Source organism: Desmodus rotundus, chromosome 1, assembly GCF_022682495.2.
Source record: "Desmodus rotundus isolate HL8 chromosome 1, HLdesRot8A.1, whole genome shotgun sequence".
NCBI lineage: Eukaryota > Metazoa > Chordata > Mammalia > Chiroptera > Phyllostomidae > Desmodus > Desmodus rotundus.
In genome coordinates, this window is record NC_071387.1 from 126079709 (window position 1) to 126100651 (window position 20943).

Here is a 20943-nt window from a genome sequence, read left to right on the forward strand (position 1 = left end):
TGAATAGTGCCAAGGTCTAATTAGAACTCCATTACTTTGTTGGAGGCATGTTCAATGGGTAAATGACTCTGTTTTCCATGTTTGACATATACTGAACTAAATATATGTAATTTTCCTTACTCACATGCAGCAAAGTGTGACCATAAGACTAAATTATTCTCAGTGAAATGTAATCAGGGGACTAAATAATGCTTGCCTTAAAGGTGCTAACTCACTTATAGAGCTTCTTTGCCCTTCACCTTTTTATTTCTCCCTTCCATTTGCAATACAGACATGATGACAGAAGCTCTAGCAGCCCTCTGGACCATAAGGTAATCTTGAGAGTTGGTTATTCATTAAGTATGATTGAGGAGAAAGGTGGAATGAGCCTGGGTTCCTGACAACCTCTTGAGGCAACCGTAGCAAAATCTTATGACTACCCCTGTGCTTTTCCTACCTAACAGAACAAGCCCTTTATCTCCATTGTTTTTGAAAGTTCCCTTAGGTTTGAATTTCTTCACATTCTGGGGAAATTATTAAAGAAAACAAACAACAACAAAAGACACCCAACAGCATTTAAAAATCTCAGCAGTAAATTAAGTCAGTTCTCTTGGGGAGAGTTTTGGAGTTCTCTGTCCTTATGGTGGGCTTCTCTTCCAGGCATAATTTCTGCCCTACTGTTTCAGAGCTGGAGGCAGGGACAATGACCTGTTCCTCTTGAACTGACACCTGTGCTCTGTGAGCAAAGCACTGAGTGAGTAGCCTCTGGTTTCCCTGGCTTCCTTTACCTGCTTTGGAACCTTCATCCTGTGACCCAGCTTGGGAGGGAGGATGATATGGGCCTCAGTATTTTTGACAGTGGTCTAGGGTAGAACCTTCACCTTATGAATGGAGGCTGGGTGGAGGAAAGAAGCCCCCAAACTTTTAACTGCATTTTACTGGAATTTAACCTCTGTTATACAGAGCTGGGAGGCTGCAATATACCTCAGTCCTTGAGTGGTAACTGGGAGGAGAAAGAGCCCCATCTTACTGGCCCCACCCATCAGAATGAAGCTTATCATACTGAGATGGGGCAGGGGCTATTGGGTTGCAGCTCAAGCACCAAAGAGTATTACTGTTCTTACAGGAATTTGATAGGGTTTTTTGAGTACATTTTTTTTTCATTTTCTGCCTGCCCTTAACCTAAGATTTTAAATGGTTGTTGAGTTGTTTGTTTGTAAATCATTTTCACCAGTTATGTTTCATGGGGAGAGCGTCTACAGAACAACTTATGGTGGCATTCAGAAGATTTATCCTTCCATCTGTTAAGTGTTTTTAATATTTTATTTTTATATAATTTTTCTTCACTTTTCTAATTATATTTCCTATCTTACTCTGTTTGAAGGAATATTCATTTTCTTTTTATTCTTTTAATTTAGCCTTGTTTATATAATTTTGTTTTTATCTACTTTTTGGCTCTATTAACTCATCATTTATTTCTTCCATAAAATTTCTTTTTATAAGGATTACTAATGTAGTAAATTACTTCTTAATAATATTCATGGTTAAATATTTGATCTAAAACTTTCTCTATTTTTTTAAATTTTCTTTTTAAAAAGATTTTATTTATTTATTTTAGACAGAGGGTAAGGGAGGGAGATAGAGAGGGAGAGGAACATCAGTATGTGGTTGCCTCTCGTGTGACCTCTACCAGGGACCTGGCCCACAACCCAGGCGTATGCCCTGACTGGGAATTGAACCAGCAACACTTCGGGTCACAGGCTGGTGCTCAATCCACTAAACCCCACCAGCCAGGGCTAAAACTTTCTCTGTTCTGACTGCATTTTCTCATCAATAGAATTTTTCTGCTATTTTTTGTTGTTTTTGTCCAATTTTCTTATATTATATTTGTGTAGGTTTTATGATAGTGTTTTTAAAAATGTTTTATTTGTAATGGAACAAAAAATTTTTCTAAACTATTTGCATGTGGCTTATGTGTGCAATGAATCAAACTTGTGTATTGGTCTAAAAGGAATTTTTATTACCAACTAATTTTGGATGAGATCCTTGAACTTTGTTTCTTTAATGAAGACTGAGCTTTATGGAATTTTTTTTTCTTCATTTTTTATTGTTTATTATTACGGTTGTCACAATTTTTTCCCTTTTGTCCCCCCCTCCACACAACCCACCCTTCTTGCCCACTGTCAATCCCCACACTATTGTCCATGTCCATGAGTCATTCATACATGTTCTTTGACTAATCCCTTCCCCTTCCTTCCACCAGTTCCTCCTTCCCTCTCCCTTCCTACAGCTATCAGTTTATTCCATGTCTTTGGTTCTATTTTTCTTGTTAGTTTATTTTGTTTATTAGATTCCAGTTATAGTGGGGTCATATGATATTTGTCTTTCACTGACTGGTTTGTTTCACTTAGCATAATAGTCTCCAGTTCCATTCATGCTGTCACAAACGGTGGGACTTCCTTTATTTCTGCTGTGTAGTTATTCAATTGTATAGATGTACCACAGTTTTTTAATCCACTCATCTACTGACAGGCACTTGGGCTGTTTCCAACACTTGGCTATTGTAAATAGCACTGCTATGAACATACGGGTGCCTAAGTTCTTTCAATTGGTGTTTTAGGGTTCTTAGGATATAGTCCCAGGTGTGTGGAACACTGGGTCATAAGGCAGTTCCATTTTTAATTTTTGAGGAAATTCCATACTGTTTTTCACCTGGCTGCACCAGTCTACATTCCTACGAACAGTGTGCTAGGGTTCCCTTTTCTCCATATCCTCCCTAGTACTCGTTTGTTGATTTATTAATGATAGTCATTCTGACCAGTATGAAGTGGTATCTCATTGTGGTTTTAATTTGCATCTCTCTGATGGCTAGTCTATGGGCAATTTTCATATGTCTGTGGGCCATTTGTATGTCCTCCTTGGAGAAGTGTCTATTTAGGTCCTTTTCCCATTTTTTAATTGGGTTGTTTGTCTTCCTGGTGTGGAGTCATGTGAGTTCTTTGTATATTTTGGAGATTAAACCCTTGTCCAATGTATCATTGGCAAATATTTCTCCCATACAGTCAGTTCCCTTTTCACTTTAATTATGGTTTCTTTAGCTGTGCAGTCCCATGCGTTTATTCTTTCCTTTATTTCCCTTGCCATAGGAGATATATCAACAAAGACATTCCTACATTGGATGTCTGAAATTTTACTGCCTGTGTTTTTCATGAGGACTTTTATGGTATCACAACTTATATTTAAGTCTTTAACCACTTTGAGTTTATTCTAGTGTATGGTATAAGTTGGTGGTCGAGTTTCATTTTTTTGCATGCACCAGTCCAGTTCTCCCAGCACCATTGTTGAAGAGACTGTTTTTACTCCATTGTATGTTTGTGCCCCCTTTGTCGAATATTAATTGACCATAGAGCCATGAGTTTATTTCTAGGCTCTCTATTCTGTTCCATTGATCCTGTGCATCTGCCCTTTTATCAGTACCAGACTATTTTGATTACAGTGGCCTTTTAGTATAGTTTGATATAGGTATTTTGATCTCTCTGACTTTGTTCTTCTTTCTCAGGATTGCTGAGGCTAATTGGGGTCTTTTTGGTTCCCTATAAATGTTTGGAATATTTGATCTAGATCTGTGAAATATGCCATTGATATTTTAATAGGAATTGTGTTGAATCTATAGATCGCTTTGGGTAGTATGGACATTTTAATGATGTTAATTCTTTCAATCTATGAACACAGTGTATACTTCCATTTATTTGTATCTTCCTCAGTTTTGTTCTTCTATAGTGTTCTATAGTTTTCTGAGTACAGGTCCTTAACATCCTTGGTTAAATTTATTCCTAGGTACTTTATTTTTCTTGTTGCTATAGTAAATGAGATTTTTCTTAGTTTCTCTTTTTGATAATCATTGGCATACAAGAATGCCATCAATTTCTGAATATTGAGTTTGTATCCCACTACTTTGCTGAATTCACTTATTAGGTCAAGTATTTTTTGGTGGATACTATAGAGTTTTCTATGTACACTACCATGTCATCTGCACATAATGACAATTTTACTTCCTCCTTTCCTATTTGGATGCTTTTTATTTATTTTTCTTATCTAATTGCTATGGCTAGAACTGCCAGTACTATGTTGAGTAAGAGTGGTGGAAATGCTTTTAGTTTTTTTCCATTGAGTATGATGTTGGCAGTAGGTTTCTCATATACGGCCTTTATCATGTTGAGATATGTTCCCTCTATTTCCATTTTGCTGAATGTTTTTATCATAAATGAGTAATGGATTTTATCAAATGCTTTTTCAACATTTATTGATGTGGTCATGCTATTTTTGTCTTTCATTTTGCTTGTGTGATGTAGTACATTTATGATTTGCAAATATTATACCATCCTTGCATCCCTGGGGTAAATCCCACATGATCGTGGTGTGTGGTCTGTTTAATATATTGCTGGATCTGGATTGCCAATGTTTTGTTGAGGATTTTAGCATCTATGTTCATCAGAGATATTGCCTTGTAATTTTCTTTCTTTGTTGTGTGTTTATCTGGTTTTTTGAAATAGGATAATACTGGCTTCATAAAAAGAGTTTGGGAGTCTCCCCTCTTCTTGAATTTTTTGGAATAGTTTGGGAAGGAGAGGTGTTAGTTCTTCTTTGAATGTTTGGTAAAATTTGCCTGTGAAACTGGGTCTGGTCCAGGGCTTTTGTGCACCAGGAGTTTTTTTTATTACTGCTTCCATTTTACTGGTTGTTATCAGTCTGTTCAGGCTTTCTGCTTCTTCTTGATTCAGTTTTGAGAGTTGTATGATTTTAAACAATGCATAGTTTCTCTTCTTCCTCGCCTCCTCAGAAACACAATACTTCCTGCAAATATGGCTTTTCTGGATGATTCCTTATCTTCACTTTTTTGAGCAAAAGTCATTCTAAAATATCTCCTGTGTCCAATCAGTACATTGTCTTCCTGCAGAAAGGATTTCTAGAATGTAGTATAGTTGATGTGCAATAAAAATTTTTAAAAGAGAAAAAAAGAGATACAGTCACTGTGTACCTAATGGGCTAAGTATTCACAGTTTTGGAGACAATATGTTAGTGGGGGCTAGGACGAATATATTTATATCTTAACAGAGAAAATGAGATGTGTTATCTAATAAAACTTACTAATAGCACGCAAATTATAGAAAGAATAGGACAAAATAGTAAAAAGTTGTATTCTTATAAAAGGAAAGAGTGATAGCAAATACCAATTAAAGCTCAATCCTGTACTTGAAGGAGAAGATTTGTCTTAAAGGCATTTCCCATTTATTTATTCTACTTATTTGGGAGTCCTTCAAGTCTAGATTGTTTGTATCAGAAATAAGAACTAGAGTAGTCTCAGATAGAAACTATACTTTTAATTTTAAATATTTTAAAGCTTTAATATTACATATTTCCAGGCAGTAACAGTGGACTGTGTAGGAACCAGCATTTCATTCTCTTAGAGGAGAACCCATGGATAATTCTAGAATTTTGTGTTCTGCATCACTATCCTGGTTGGTCAGGGTAGATTGAGTAAATGATGTCAATGCCTTCCCATATCTTCTAACGTGCTTACCGACTGTCTCACTAAAGTCCAGCCTGACTCCAGCTAACACATGCACTCTTTTTCATGAAAGATTCTCTAAGCCAAGAACCTACGTGCAGAGCCATTCTGTGGTGCCAGGGAATTACTGTCCTTACCACCACCAGTATCCCTTTACCAGTGACTGCCTGGAGGTGGTATACAAATACCCTGGTTCTCTTGCCACTTGAGTGGAATGACTCTGCAGTGCTTTACAGTGGCTTCCAGATTTCCCTAGGGCTGTTAAGATCCAGTTATCCACAGGGTTAACTCCTTTAGTAATAAACATTTTATTGATTGCATTTCATTCCATCCTTTTCCCCTGTCTCCTTTTTCCTGGGCCTACAAGAGGAGCTTGAAATGCAGACATCCCTACTGGTGTTTCCTAGACAGTGATCTCCCCAGTACACTCCCCAGTTCACTAGTCTCCCTTCCTCTTGGAGTACATTTGACGTACTTTTATTTAGAAACATGAAGATGGAAGAAAATAAAGGAGCCACATACAAAACCTGACAAGCTCAGAGGAGGCCTGCCTGGCAGCCTTACAAATTCAGAGACCTAGTGTAACCACCTAGGATGGTCTGAAATGAAAACTTCATAGCTAAAAGCATGTCATGGCAGGTAACCATGTCCGAAGCCAGTATTTTTCCCTAAAGAATATCAATCTTTATCTGAACTGAGCTTGTCTGTTGTTTTTATTTTGCATGTATGATAACATACCTTTGGAATTTCAAACTAATTTCCTTTGCTCATGACCTCCCAAAGCACAACCACTGCACCAGAGCAGAGACCACAAATCTCCTCATTGTTATCATTATCACACTGATTGTTAACTGTTAACCACCCTGTACCCACCTATATAAAAGAAGTATGTGTCTATTCAGTTTACTTTTTATCCAATCCCAGAAATTTCCCCACTCTGCTTTCCCTACCTCCCTAATCTATCACCAATGAATTTCATGTAAGCCCTTATGTCTTCCCTTTTGATTCTGGTGTATAAAATAAGTGGTAGAACTGCTATTTTCTGGAGCATTTTCTTAATCCATTGGGATTTTGCTTCCTGGAAATTGTCATCAGGTTTCATGGCCTTCTTGCTTCTCCTGGGAGGTCATCTCATATTCCCTCCAGGGGTTTATAAGAGGTCAGTGCTGTAATAAGCAGTTATGTCAACCCTCTTATCTGAGTGTCCTGTTTCCTCAATTTGGGGATTTCTGAATATGGTGTTCTTCACAAAAATAATTGAGCATATCATTTTTAAATAAAATTTGACCTCAATGTCTTGTTTGTAAACTAAATTTTTAGTTCTTAATAGCAATGGGTGTTACTTGTCCTAAAAAGAAATAGGAAAATAGTTTTTACTATTTGTTCTAGGTACAGATAGGATGCATTTCTCTCTAAATTTTAAAATATGCACTATTTTTCTTTTTCTTTCATTTACTGAATTAAGCAGAAGTAATAAGGTTTATTAAAATAATATCATGTTTGTATTATCCTCATTTACATTTTTAAAATTTTCAGTAAGTCTGATGAAAAAGAAAAATACAGTAACATATTCTTACAAAATGGTATTTATTCACTTGCTCATAAAGAATTACAAAGGAACAAAAAATGGGATCTTTGAAAAATATATGCATGTACATTTTTAATTAATGCAGAATATTTTTTGTAGTGGCATAAATGTCATATTCTTTTGAACCAGGCAAAAGGAAATCTAGCCTTAAAATTTTTAATCTATAAACAACCACATCTGTTATTTTTAAGAACTGGTATTTGGGAGGAAAAGTGGGATGGTGGGAAGCAAACATTTAAACAAATAGAATATATGCCTTTGTAATAAATATCCTGCTTATGTCTGTAGCTGGACTATTCCAACCTTACCAGTTAAAACCAATCACTCCTTAGCCCGTCTTTACATGACATTTTATGGAATTAATCAGCCTTCATTTTGTTACTAGTAATATAAACTCAAACTAGCTAAAGCTACAAAGGGAGGTCATTGCTTCATACAAAGTGGAGACTGAGAAGTGAAACTGCCTTTCTCTGTGCTTCAAATGACAGTACATAGACTAAGCCTTTCTGGCTTTCAGTTCTGCTGTCCTGCTTGTTGGCTTTTTCCTATGTCAGATGAGCTCTCCCTATGCAGTCACAGAAATAGCATGGCTACTCCAGATTTACATTGTCTTTAGAGTTTTTATCTCATATCTAATTTCAGAATATATACCCTTCTTAAGTACAGACAGACCATATTCAAAGAGAGATAATATGTTAGATTGTAAAACAATTTTTAGCAAATGAAAGAAGATTAAATTCATACCAAGTATCTTTTCCAACCACAATAGTATGAAACTAGAAATCAATAACAGGAAGAAAACTGGAAATTCACAACTATGTGGAAAATAAACACACTCCTGAAAAAGCAACAGATCAAAGAAGAAGTCAAAAGAATAATAAAATATTTTGAAGAAAATGAAAACATAATGTACCAAAACTTAGGGATAGAACAAAAGCAGGGTTAAGAGAGACGTTTATAATAAAACCCACATTAAGAAAAAGAGCTCAAAAACCTAAATTTGTACTTCAAGGAACTAGACCAAAAAAATACTAAGCCCAAAGTTAGCAGGAGGAAGAAAATGGCAAAGATCAAGCAGAATTAAGCAAAATAGAGCCCAAAAATCAATTGAAAAGATCAACAAAACTAAGAGCTGCTTGAATAAGATGAATAAAATTAACTGTCCTTTAGCTAGCTAGACTAACAAGAAGAGAGAGGACTCAAATAAAATCAGAAATAAAAGAGAAGCCATTGCAACAAATACCACAGAAATACAAAGGATCATGAGAGACTAAGAACGATTTTATACCAACAAATTGGATAAGCTAGAAGAAATGGATAGATTCCTAGAACATCCACCAACCAAGACTGAATCATGAATAAATGAAATATGTAAAGAGATCAATGAGTAAGGAGATTGAATCAGTAGCCAAAAAATCTTCAAACAAATAAAAAATCCAGGACCAGATGGTTTCCTTGTGAATTCTACCAAACATTTAAAGAACAATTAATGCCAGTTCTTCTCAAACTCTTCCAAAACTTGCCGAGAAAGGAAGATTTCTAAACTCATTTTATGAGTCTGGAATTTTCCTGATACCAAAGACAGATAAAAACACTACAATAAAAGAAGACTGCATCCAAATCTTGGCTATTGTAAATAATACTGCAATGAACATAAGGGTGCATGTATTATTTCAAATAAGTGTTTCAGAATTCTTTGGATATATTCCCAAAAGTAAAAAGAAAAAAAATGAAAACTGGTCATAAGGCAGTTCCATATTAAATTTTTTGAGGAATCTCTGTACTGTTTTCCACAGTGGCTGCACCAATTGACATTTCCACCAATGGTACACAAGTGTTCCCTTTTCTCCACATCCTTGCCAACACTTGTTGTTTGTTGATTTATTTATGATAGCCATTCTGACAGCTGTGAGGTGATATGTAATTATAGTGACAGAGATTTGACTTTGGATAGTGAATATAGAATACAATATACAGATAATGTATTATAGAATTGTACACTTGAAACCTTTATAATTTTTTTAACCCATGTCAGCCCAATCAATTCAATAAAAATTAAAAGAAAGAAAACTGTGGTCAATATCCCAGATAAATATAGATGTAAACATTCTCAACAACACTCTAGCAAACTGCATCCAGCAGCACATTAAAAGTATCATGTGAAGTCTATCCAGAAAGTATCCAGCCACATAGTATGAAAATTGGAGACATTTATTGAAGCAGATACAAGACACAAGAAACATTATAGAATAGGACAATGATGCCTCAGTCCCCTTCAAAGTTATGACCTTCTTCAGGAAATATGTTTTATTGGTAGTGGTTTGAATTAAATCATTATCAACTTCAGCATGATGTTCCTTCTGCTCTGGTAGCAGAGGCCACAGAACAAATTTTGCCAGGATGTGATTCATGCCAACATCCTGTGTCAAAATCTTGGACACAGTAGTTTTTGGAATCCCAGATCAGCTTCTAGTTCTCTCACTGTCCGTCACTGATCTTTGTTGATTGTAGCCCACATATGTTTAACATTATTGGGTGTTCTGGTTGTGACTTGTCTTCCAGAACATGGATTACTTTCAATGGATCTCAACCATCTTTCAAGCATTTGTGGTACACTTGTATTTGCACTGCACTCATTGCATTGTCTCTGAAAGCCTTCTGAATCATTGGAATAATTTCCACGGAGGAATGTTCAAGCTTAACACAAAATGTGATGCAGATTTTTTGCTCTAGTCACTCAGTCACTTTGAATACAACAGCCATACAGTACACATGCTCATTCAACAGCATCTACCACCCTCACTTACTAGCACAGTGAAGTTGTCATTGTTCATGCATGCACAGTCAGTCCACTCTCCTCAGCTGCCATTTTACATCGATGTCATGCAAACCATTTTCCTTACATTAACAATGGCGGAACTTTTTCCAGGCAGACTTCATACCCTATCATCAAGTGGCATTTATCCCTGGAATGTAAGGATGTTTCAACATACACAAATTAATCAATGTTACCCATCACATTAGTGGAATGAAAAATAAAAATCCTGTAATCAAAATCCAATATTCTTTTATGATAAAACTCTTAAAAAATGGGTATAGAAAGAATGTATCTCAATGTCTTTTTAAAAAGATTTTATTTATTTATTTTTAGAGAGAGGAGAAGGAAGGGAGAAAAAGAGGGAGAGAAACATTGATGTTAGAAACAGTAATCAGTAGCCTCTCATATGCACCCCAGCCAGGGACCAAACCTGCAACCCAAGCATGTGTCCCAACCAGGAAACGAGCCAGCCATCTTTGACTTTGCAGAATGATGCTCAACTGACTGAGCTACACTGGGCAGGGCCATAATGAAGTCTTTCTATGACAAGCCCACAGCTAACATTATACTCAATGGTGAAAGGAGAAAGATTTTCTGCTATGATTAGAAACAAGACAAGGATGCCCACTCTCATCACTCCAATTCAGCATAGTACTAAGTCTTAGCCTGAGAAATTAGGCAATAAAAGGAAACAAAAGGCATTATATTGGAAAGGCAGAAGTAAACTTGTCACTATTTTGCATTTTATATGATCTTATATATACAAATTTTAAAGACTCCAAAAATGCCATTTTACAATAAATGAATGCAAAAATCAGATGCATTTCAATATACTCACAATAAATTATCTGTAAAAAGAAATAGTGTAAATAGTTCCACTTAGGATAGCATCAAAAAAAAAGATATTTAGGAATAAATTCAACCAAGAAGGTGAAAAATCTGCACACTGAAAACAACTAGACTTTGATAAATGAACTTGAAGAAAACTCAAGCCAGTGGAAAGATATCCCATGTTCAAGAATCAGAAAAATTAATATTGTTAAAATGTCTATGTCACCCAAAGTAATCTACACTTTCAATGCAATCCCTATCTAAATTCCAAAGGCATTTTTTTTAAATAGACAAAAAATTGCTAACATTGTATGGAACCACAAAATACTATGAGTAGCCAAAGGAAACTTGAGCGAGAACAAAGCTGGAGTCATCATACTTCCTGATTTCAAACTGTACTGCAAAGCTATAGTAATCAAAACAGTATGATACCTGCATAAACACAGACACATAGAGCAATATAACATAAGTGAGAGCCTAGAAATAAACACATGTATATACTGTCAACTAATATTTCACAAGAGATCCAAGAAAACTCAATGGGGAAATGATAATCTCTGCAATAAATGTTGTTGGGAAAACTGAACATTCACATGCAAAAGAATAAAATTGGATCCCTGTGTAATACTATTCAAAAAAATTAATTCACATTTGTAAGATCTGAAATGTAAGAACTAAGACCATAAAACTCCTAGGGGGAAAAATTCATAAGATTACTTGACATGAGTCTCGCCAGTGATATTTTAGATATGATGCCAAAGCTCAAGCAACAAAAACAAAAAATCAACAACCAGGTCTGCCCAAACTAAAAAGCTTCCACATAGCAAAAATAAGCAATCAACAAAATGCAAATGTATCCTATGGAATGGGAGAAAATATTTGCAGACTATATATCTGATAAAAATTTAATCTCTGCAATGTACAAAGAACTCATCCCATTCAATAGCAAAAATATGACTAACCCAATTTCAAAAATGGGCAACTTGGCTGGGTGGCTTAGTTGGTTGGAGTGTCTTCTCATACACCAAAATGTTGTGGGTTCAATCCCCAGTCAGGGCACTTACCTAGGTTTTGGGTTAAATCCCTGGTCAGGGCATGTATGGGAGTCAACTGACCAATGTTTCTCTATCTCTCTCTCTCTCTCTCTCAATAAATAAATAAATAAATAAACAAACATATCCTCAGGCAAGGATTTAAAAAAAGGGGCATAGGACCTAAATAAACATTTTCCCAAATAGACATACAAATGGCCATCAGGTACATAAAAAGTTGCTCAACATCTCTGATCATCAGGAAAATGCAAAGCAGTACCATGATGAGATCTCACATCACACCTGTTAGAATGGATATTATCAATATGACAAGAGATAACAAACACCAGTGAGCATGTGAACAAAAGGAAACCTTAGTGCACTGCTGATGGGAAGGTAAATTGGTGCAGCCACTCTGAAAAACAGCAGAGAAGTTCCTCAAGAAATTAAAACATACAACTAGTAAATGATTTAGCAATCCAACTTTTGGGTATATAGCCAAAGGAAATTAAATCACTGTATTTAATAAATGTCTGCATTCCCATGTTCACTGAAGCATTATTCATAATAGGCAAGATGTGGAAACAACCTAAGTGTCCTTTGACAGATGAATGGATAAAGAAAATGTGATTGTATATATATGTATGTATAACCATACACACACACACAAGGAAATCCTTCCATTTTTGACAACATGGTTGAACTCTGAGGATATTATGCTAAGGAAAATACACCTGGCAGAGGGAGACCGATACTGTATGGCACCACTTACATGTGAAATCTTTTAAAAAATACTCAGGAACAGAAAGTGAAATCATGGTTGTCAGGGAGTGGGTTGTGGGGAAATGGGGAGAGGCTGGTAAAAGGATATGAACTTTCCATTATAAAAGACAAATCAGGTCTGAGTATCAAATGTATAGCACGCTGACTATAGTCGAAAATACTGTATTTCATAATTGTAATTTTCTGAGAGTAGAAATTAAATGTTCTCAAAATAAAAAGGTGAAATATGACACGAAGAATGTTTTAATTAGATCAGTTGTGGGGATCCTTTAAATATCTTATAATTTTGTCAATTATAACTCAATAAATCTGAAAAAATATTATATTAAGTTTTATTTTAATACTGATGATAAGCACTTTATTCATTTCACTAATAATGTCCAACTTACAGAGTTAACAAATCTCGTTGTGTCTATTATTGAGATAAAATAATTTCCTTAAGAAAGCTTAAGCAGGGTGCATTTAGAAAAGAAAAAAGTGAGGAAAGACTTGTTAAATATGAGGGTTTGAGTGAAGTAATAAAAATGATCTTTTATATTAAAATTAATAGAATTTAAACCTGACAGCATTGTGCAGGACTAAAGATAGAGACCACTGAACACAGGACAGACTTTACAAGGAACAGCACCAGCAGCACCAGAAAGTGGAAGGCTTCTCATCACCGTTCTCAGTGACTTGTGACTAGAAGCAGGAACGCAGCAGAGTGTACTGCAGGTTTTTCCCCAGAGGAGATGGGTGGGCACGCCCAGCTGTTGAATGTAGTGTGGGGGAAGAGGAACTAGTCTTTTAACATCTTCTATCTGTAAGTAAAGTCTTTGCAGGCTTTGAAAGAATGGACTCTAAATTTCTAAGAATTTACATTTCTCTCAGGCATAGGATTTTGTGGAATAACTCATACTGTCTGTTAGTCCCAGCTTGTTCCTTGCGAGAAGAAACGGTGTAATTTGACAATGGGTGTTGTGTGTACGGATACAAATGGTCTGTGGGGCTTCATTGGAAAAGCATTAGACACCTAATTAATAGTTAAGACCTTTTAAACGTGTCTCTTTCCAAATTTTCTTTTTAATGATTCTTACATAATTAAACTTGTGTGAACATGATTAAATTATTACAGACAAAATGTGGCAGTTTAGAAATCTCAAATAAACAGTAAGTAGACATGTTGCTGGAACAAACAAAATCAAAGGCACATGCAGCCCTCATTGCACTGACAGGAAAAATCTTTTATATCTTTTTTTATAAGTTGCTTCTTATAACATATATCAAAATAGTATCACATGTAGTTTTTATAAATTAAATTCTGTGCATTACCAATCACCTCTAAGGTCTTTGTATCTGTCCTCCAATTTTCTCTTAGTTTTTCAATAGGTCCTAGATGAATTGCACCTTGTTTTAAGATTAAATTCTTCAGCCCTGGCTGGTGTGGCTCAGTGGATTGAGTGCCAGCCTGCAAACCAAAGGGTTGCCAGTTCAGTTCCCAGTCAGGGCACATGCCTGGGCTGTGGGCTGGGTCTCCAGTTGGGGGCATGCAAGAGGCATCCACTCATGGATGTTTCTCTCCCTCTCTTTCTCCCTCCCTTCCCCTACCTCTAAAAATAAATAAATAAAATCTCTTTTAAAATATTAAATTTTTCAATAAATCCTCATTAAATTCTGATGCTGTACCCAAATTCCTGAATTCATTCTAGTCAAAAGCTTCAGAAGAATACATATTTATGTCTTGAGGAGATGAACTTACAGTGAGGAATGCATATTCATTTAAGGGTTTCAATTTTATGATGGAAAAGTAGAGAAGTTTCTATGTCTACTAAATGAAGGCCACAGAAGCTAAACACAGGCATTGATAATGCAGCCAACTCGATGAATGCATTCACGGAATTAGGTAACACACTCTCAGGTAGTTATCTATATTGACAAAACCCTAGTCATGCCCTTAATGCGCAAATCAGAACCCTACTGGACTGACTAAACAAATATCTGAGCTCTTATACTCAGTGGGATCAGATATGTGATGCATGAAAAGACGATGAAAAGTTGTGTCCAAAACCTCAAGGTTTAGATTACCTATCAATTTCCATATAAAATTTAGTCTATGCTTCAGTTTTTAGATGTAACACCAATTGCCTTCCTTAACTCATTAAAATTTAACGTTTATTATAGTACATTTATCCCAAGGTGACTTGATTTAGGTATAATTTTAACACTCTCCAACAAAGCTTTCTATTATTTTATGAGTACTGGTTTCATTTGAATTTTTCTATTATGCTATTGTCTAAGCAGTAAATAATCTAGGATGTTTCATGAAAGCAGTTTCTAGGCTAGTGTAGAACAGAATTTTCTAATATAAAAGTGGTGAAATTCTATTTGAAGCATTCTGTTATCCCGGGGATAAAAGTGTGGAAGGGAATAGAAAGAAGACACAGCACAATTTAGGGACTTTAACCTTGGCGGGATTTCCTCAATTTTCATATGGATCTTTAACACCTCGTTTACTTTACCACGAACCGAGTAATTCAGACAATAGATACAGACTGCCTTTTCATAGAACTACTTGGTCTGTCTTAGCAAAGCGATCATTTCCCTGACTTGGTAACCCCCTACTAAACGCCGTTCGAAATAGCCCACATCCATGAACGGGAGAATTAGCTTCTTGGGATCAAAACACATTTAGAGTCATTGAAATATATTTTACAACTTATAAATGAGAAATGTTTATCTAATTAAGGAATATCATTGCCATGACACTCTTGACTGTTTAAAAATAACAGACTAGCCATTAATCATAATGCAATCAGTGATTGTTGGTTTCATTTCATATTAGACAATGCAAAAATCAGTGAGGATTCAAGAGAAGTTAATGAAAAAAATCCACTTAACAAGAAAAAGAAAGGAAATATGACTTATTAAATATCCATTCTAATGTAACTAAGCTAAAATCTATTTTACTACTTTAGTTCAAAATATTCATAATAATAGTAATCAACATTTATTCTGGACTAAAATGCTAGACAGTGTAAGACAGTGATGACATTATTATATTTAATCCTTACAACAATCCTACAAATTGAATATTATCACCATTTACAAATGAGGAAAATAAATCTGGAGGAGCTATATTACTTGCCCAAGAACACCCACAATAAATGGCAGAGAAGGAAATGAAAATCAGATTTCTGACTTCCCATGAGTACCCTGTGACCTTGACATATACTGCTCCTGCTGGTCTTCTTTCCTTTCTTCTTCTCTGTTTGGCTCTTTTTCCAGTTGTGGGTCCAGAGCATCAACAGTGTTGAGCGTCAATACCTATCAACATGGTATTTTCTGCTACTGCTATTGCTTATAGAATTTACTTCCTTAATAAGAGAGGGCTATAGCAATTCATTTATCTGTATGTAGTAGGAATTACATTTAAGCACTATTGATAAAATGTTGAATAACTTATCAATTAAGAAGGAAATAATTATATTAATTTAAGATTATATAGGTTGTTATTAGGACAATTTTCCTATATGCCTTGCTCTAAGTATCAGTACCAGAGTAATATTTGTATTCAAATATCTGGGCAAATCATTTGACTGAAAGAAATTACTTCAATGTATTTGCATTTCAATAATCTTTTATTTTGGTTACAAGGTAATGTCAGATCATTTCTAGTCAATATAAGATTGCATTAAATAAATTATTTAAAAGAACCAATGAACTCCTTAATCCATTAGTATCTCTCCTAACACTGAACTTGGTGGTAGCAATTACCAGCTAAATTTGTCAAAGTTATCCACTCAAATCCTTAAAAATAAGAGGAAAAAAAAGGAAAAGACTCCATTATTGTCCACTCAGGTTTACACTCCTGAACTATCCTGACAGAAAAAAGTACGAGACAAGGGTGGAAGCAAAATAAAATGCATACTTCATCCAACCACTATGTAGAAGTTCAGCGTTCTTGTAAGTCTTTGAAGTAATGATAAAATTAAAGCCTGTCAAAGGATATTATCCAAATTTTCTAGTTTAGAATCATTTTTATTATGTGTACGGACCTTCTTTTTCAAAGTAATCCCACATAATGGGCTATGTTCTTGTCTCCTGCTGATTTGGAGCTTTCACAGTGCATTTTAATGAGTGGTTCAGGCATATGAACATGCTTCTGATAGGAACACAATAAGATATCTTTAGGTTACCATCAAATGAGATACCATGGCATAAGCAGTGCATTTTAAAAGTCACAGTATTTACCTAAGACTATGGAGAGAAATGTACAGACAAAAAAATGTTTTGCAACCTGTTAAGTTGAATGGTGAAATTATTAAATGGTAGGATGCAATAATACTTGGAAATTTATTACTCCTTAGATTTGTTAATCAAGTTAGATTCTCATATATTCATATTTTTATAAGCACTTCTTTTATTTGGTTTACAATCTCAGAATGATTCTCCTATATCTGAAGTTATAACCTGTTAAAATTTATAATAGTGGCTATTTTAATTATCTGCTTAGAATTTTGTATGAGAAATATATTTACTTTCTACATTTCATTTATATTTCATCCAGGGAAGCAAAAAATACACAGCCTTTCAATTGCTAGTTTAGATTGGCAGAAATATGTAATCAGGAACAAGGCATATTTTATAGGTAGAGATAATTTTCAAAATTGATGAAAAACATTAAGAAATATAAAGAATATACATACTTCAAGTTTCTGATGTAGATTTATCTTACTTTAACTCTATAATTAAAACTTCACAATTGACAATATTGGTTTTGATATTGAAACTCCAGAAATTTCCTTTTATCTATTTTAATGTAGGATTTGTTTGGTTGTATCTCCAGTTTCATAAATTTAGGTAGTTCTAAATATGGTGCAATATTTTTGTTATTTCATAATTGTATGATTATTATTATTATTTTGCTGTACTGAACTGTATTTTATTTTAATTTTTTATTATTTATTTTTATTGAATTTTTGCATTACCATTTGTCCCCCTTACACTCTCCTACTCCCACAATCACCATGGACATGCTATCCATGTCCATGCATCCTTTTTCCTTTTTACTCAAACCTTCCACCTGCTCTCCCCACCCTCCAGAGCTGTAAACTTGCTCTCTATCTATGAGTCTGTCTCTATTTTGTTTGTTAGTTGAGTTTGTTCATTATTTTCCAAATATGAGTGAAATCATGTGCTATTTGTCTTTCTCTGACTGGCTTATTTCACTTAGCATAATCTTCTCCAGTTTCATCCATGCTGTCCCAAAGGGTAAAATTTAAATGAATTTAATAAAGTGGCAGGATACAAAATCAATATCCAGAAATCAGTCAAATTTTTATATGCCAATAATGAACTATCAGAAAGGGAAATTAAGAAAGCAATCACATTCACAATTGCTTCAAAAAGAATAAAATAACTAGGAATAAATTTAACCAAGGCTATAAAAATCCTTACTCGGAAAATTATAAAACACTGAAGAAAGAAATTGAAGAAGATAGCCCAGACACTGAGCCTCCATGGAGGACTCAGCAACCTTCCCCTTGAGCCCCCCTCGTTTCCCGACACTCCATACCCCCTGCCCACCTTCTCCTGCCGCAGCCTTCCGCAGGCCGTTTCCACGGAGAAAAAGGAATCGTATCACACGTCCGCTATCCAGATCCTCCACTCTTTCTACCCCTTTGCTGATGCAAGTAAGGGTGATGATCTGCTTCCTGCTGGCATTGAGGATTATATCCATACAAGAATTCAACAGAGAAACAGCAGGAAGACCCTTACTGCTGTCTGAGGGATTGCTGACGATTACCATAAAAAGAAATTAGTGAAGGCCTTTAAGAAGAAATTTGCCTGCACTGGTACTGTAAGTGAGCATCCAGAATATGGAGAACTAATTCAGCTAGAGGGTGATCCGTGCAAGAACATATGCCAGTTCCCGGTAGAGATTGGACTGGCTAAGGATGGCCAGCGAAATGTTATGGGTTTTAAGTACTTTTTGGCTCACTGAAGCTTAAGTGAGGATTTCCTTGCAATGAGTAGAATTTCCCTAGTGTCCCTCGTCACAAGTTTAAAAACCTCACAGCTTGTATAATGTAACCATTTGGGGTCTGCTTTTAACTTGGACTAGTGTAACTCCTTCATTCAATACACTGAAAAGAGCCATGCTGTCTAGTCTTGAAGTCCCTCATTTAAACAGAGGTCAAGCAGGAGGCGCTGGCAGTGTCCAGCCTGAAACAAAGCAATAATGTAATATTTCAGTCCAGTGCAGAGCCCCAAGATCACAGGTGGCTATGTCTGGCCAGAAGCTCCTTGCCAGAGTTCCCTGCCCTCATAGAATGTCACCATCTGAACAGCCCTCGATGAAGCTGAGAGGAGGGGTAAGAGGGCAACAGCATGTTAGGGCTAGAGGGAGCCTGGGGTGGTCAAAGATCTCCAACATGAGTGGGGGGAGGTTAGAGTGGCCACCTCCCCTCTAAGCAGGGTGATGGGGATATCTGGCATGCCACCAAGGTCTTTTTAACCAGACGTATCCCAGCTAATTGATATCCAAACACCAGAATTTGAGACCAACCTTCTATCAGAGTTAAACTTTTGACAAGGGAACAAATTTCAAACTGACGTATCGGTCACGTATCTAACTGTAGTGCTCACAACTTACTAGCAACAGCTGCCCAATGCTGTATGAAGTAATGAACTGAGTTTTTGGATTTTTTTTCCCTTTCAGTTTTAATGTTATGTAATGTATTTAAGCCCTTATTTAAATAAAACTTGTTTTCAGAAACAAAAAAAAAGAAAATAAAAGAAATTGAAGAAGATAGAAATAAGTAGAAGCATATTCCATGTTCATGGATAGGAAGAATTGACATCATTAAAATGTCCACACGACCCACAGCAATCTGTAGATTCAGTGCAATTTCTATCAAGATACCAATGGCATACTTTACAGAAATAGAACAAATATTTCAAAAATGTGTAAGGAACCACAAAAGGCCCTGGATAGTAATAGCAATCTTGAGAAAGAAGAATAAATTGAAGGAATCATGTTACCTAATATCAAACTATAAGTAAGGACATAGTAATCAAAATGGCATGATGCTGGCATAAAAACAGACACACAGGTCAATGTAACAAAGTAGAGAACCCAGAAATAAACCCACACTTTTATAGCCAATATTTGACAGAGGAAGCAAGCATATACAATGGGCTAAACATATTTTATTCAACAAATGGTATTGGGAAAATTGAACCAATATTTACAGAAGAGTGAAACTAGCCCACCTTCTTACACCACACAGAAGAATAAATTCAAAATGGATTAAAGACTTAAATGTTAGACCTGAAACTGTAAAAAATCCTAGAAGAAAATATAGGCAGTAAAATCTCAGACATTGCTTGTAGCAATATTTTATCTGATATATCTCCTCAGACAAGGGAAACAAAAGAAAAAATTAACAAAAGGGACTACATCAAACTAAAATGTTTTTGCACAGCAAAGGAAAACATCAACAAAATAAAAATACAACCACTGAATGGGAGAATCTAGTCTCCAATAAATGTCACAAGAGATTAACATTCAAAATTTATAAAGAACTTATAAAATCAACATCAAAAAAACCAATCCCATTAAAAAATGGCCAAAGGACCTGAATAGAAATTTCTCCAAAGAGGATATACTGATGACCAGTAGGCATATGAACAGAGGCTCAACTTCACTAATCAGAGAAATGCAAATTAAAGCCACATGAGATAACATCTCACATTGATCAGAATGGCTATCATCAATCAATCAACAAACAAGTGCTGGGGAGGATGTGAAGAAAAGGGAACCCTTTTGCACTGTTGGTGAAAATGCAGACTGGTACAGCCACTGTGGAAAGCAGTATGGAATTTCCTCAAAAAATTAAAAATTGAACTGCCCTGTGACCCAGCAGTTCCACCTCTGGGAATGTATTTGAAGAAACCCAAAACACTAATTGGAAAGCACTTCTATTTGGAGTTAACTCATTTGCAGAGTTATTTATAATCGCCAAGTAATGGAAGCAGCCCAATGTCCATCAGTAGATGAGTGGATAAAAACTACTATGGGACATTTACACAGTGGAATACTACTCGGCTGTAAAAAGAATAAAATATAATTGTATTAGTTTTTAATTGCTGTTTTTATAAATTATCACAAACAAAGTGGTTTAAAAATAATATGCATCTGTTGTCTCACAATTCTGTGGGTCAGAAGTCTCTGATTTCAGAATTAAAAGGCCAGAATTAAGGCATTAGCCAACCTCAGCTTTTATCTAGAGGCCATGGGGCAGATTTTCCTTCCAGGCTCATTCATTGTTAGCAGATTCCAGCTGCATTCAGTGGCAAGACT

General features: G+C 35.5%; 1 pseudogene; it reads left to right on the forward strand.

The window, feature by feature from the left end:
* The first annotated feature begins 273 nt into the window (after positions 1 to 273).
* On the forward strand, positions 274 to 18582 carry LOC112314732 (eukaryotic translation initiation factor 1 pseudogene; annotated as a pseudogene).
* Positions 18583 to 20943: the final 2361 nt, after the last annotated feature.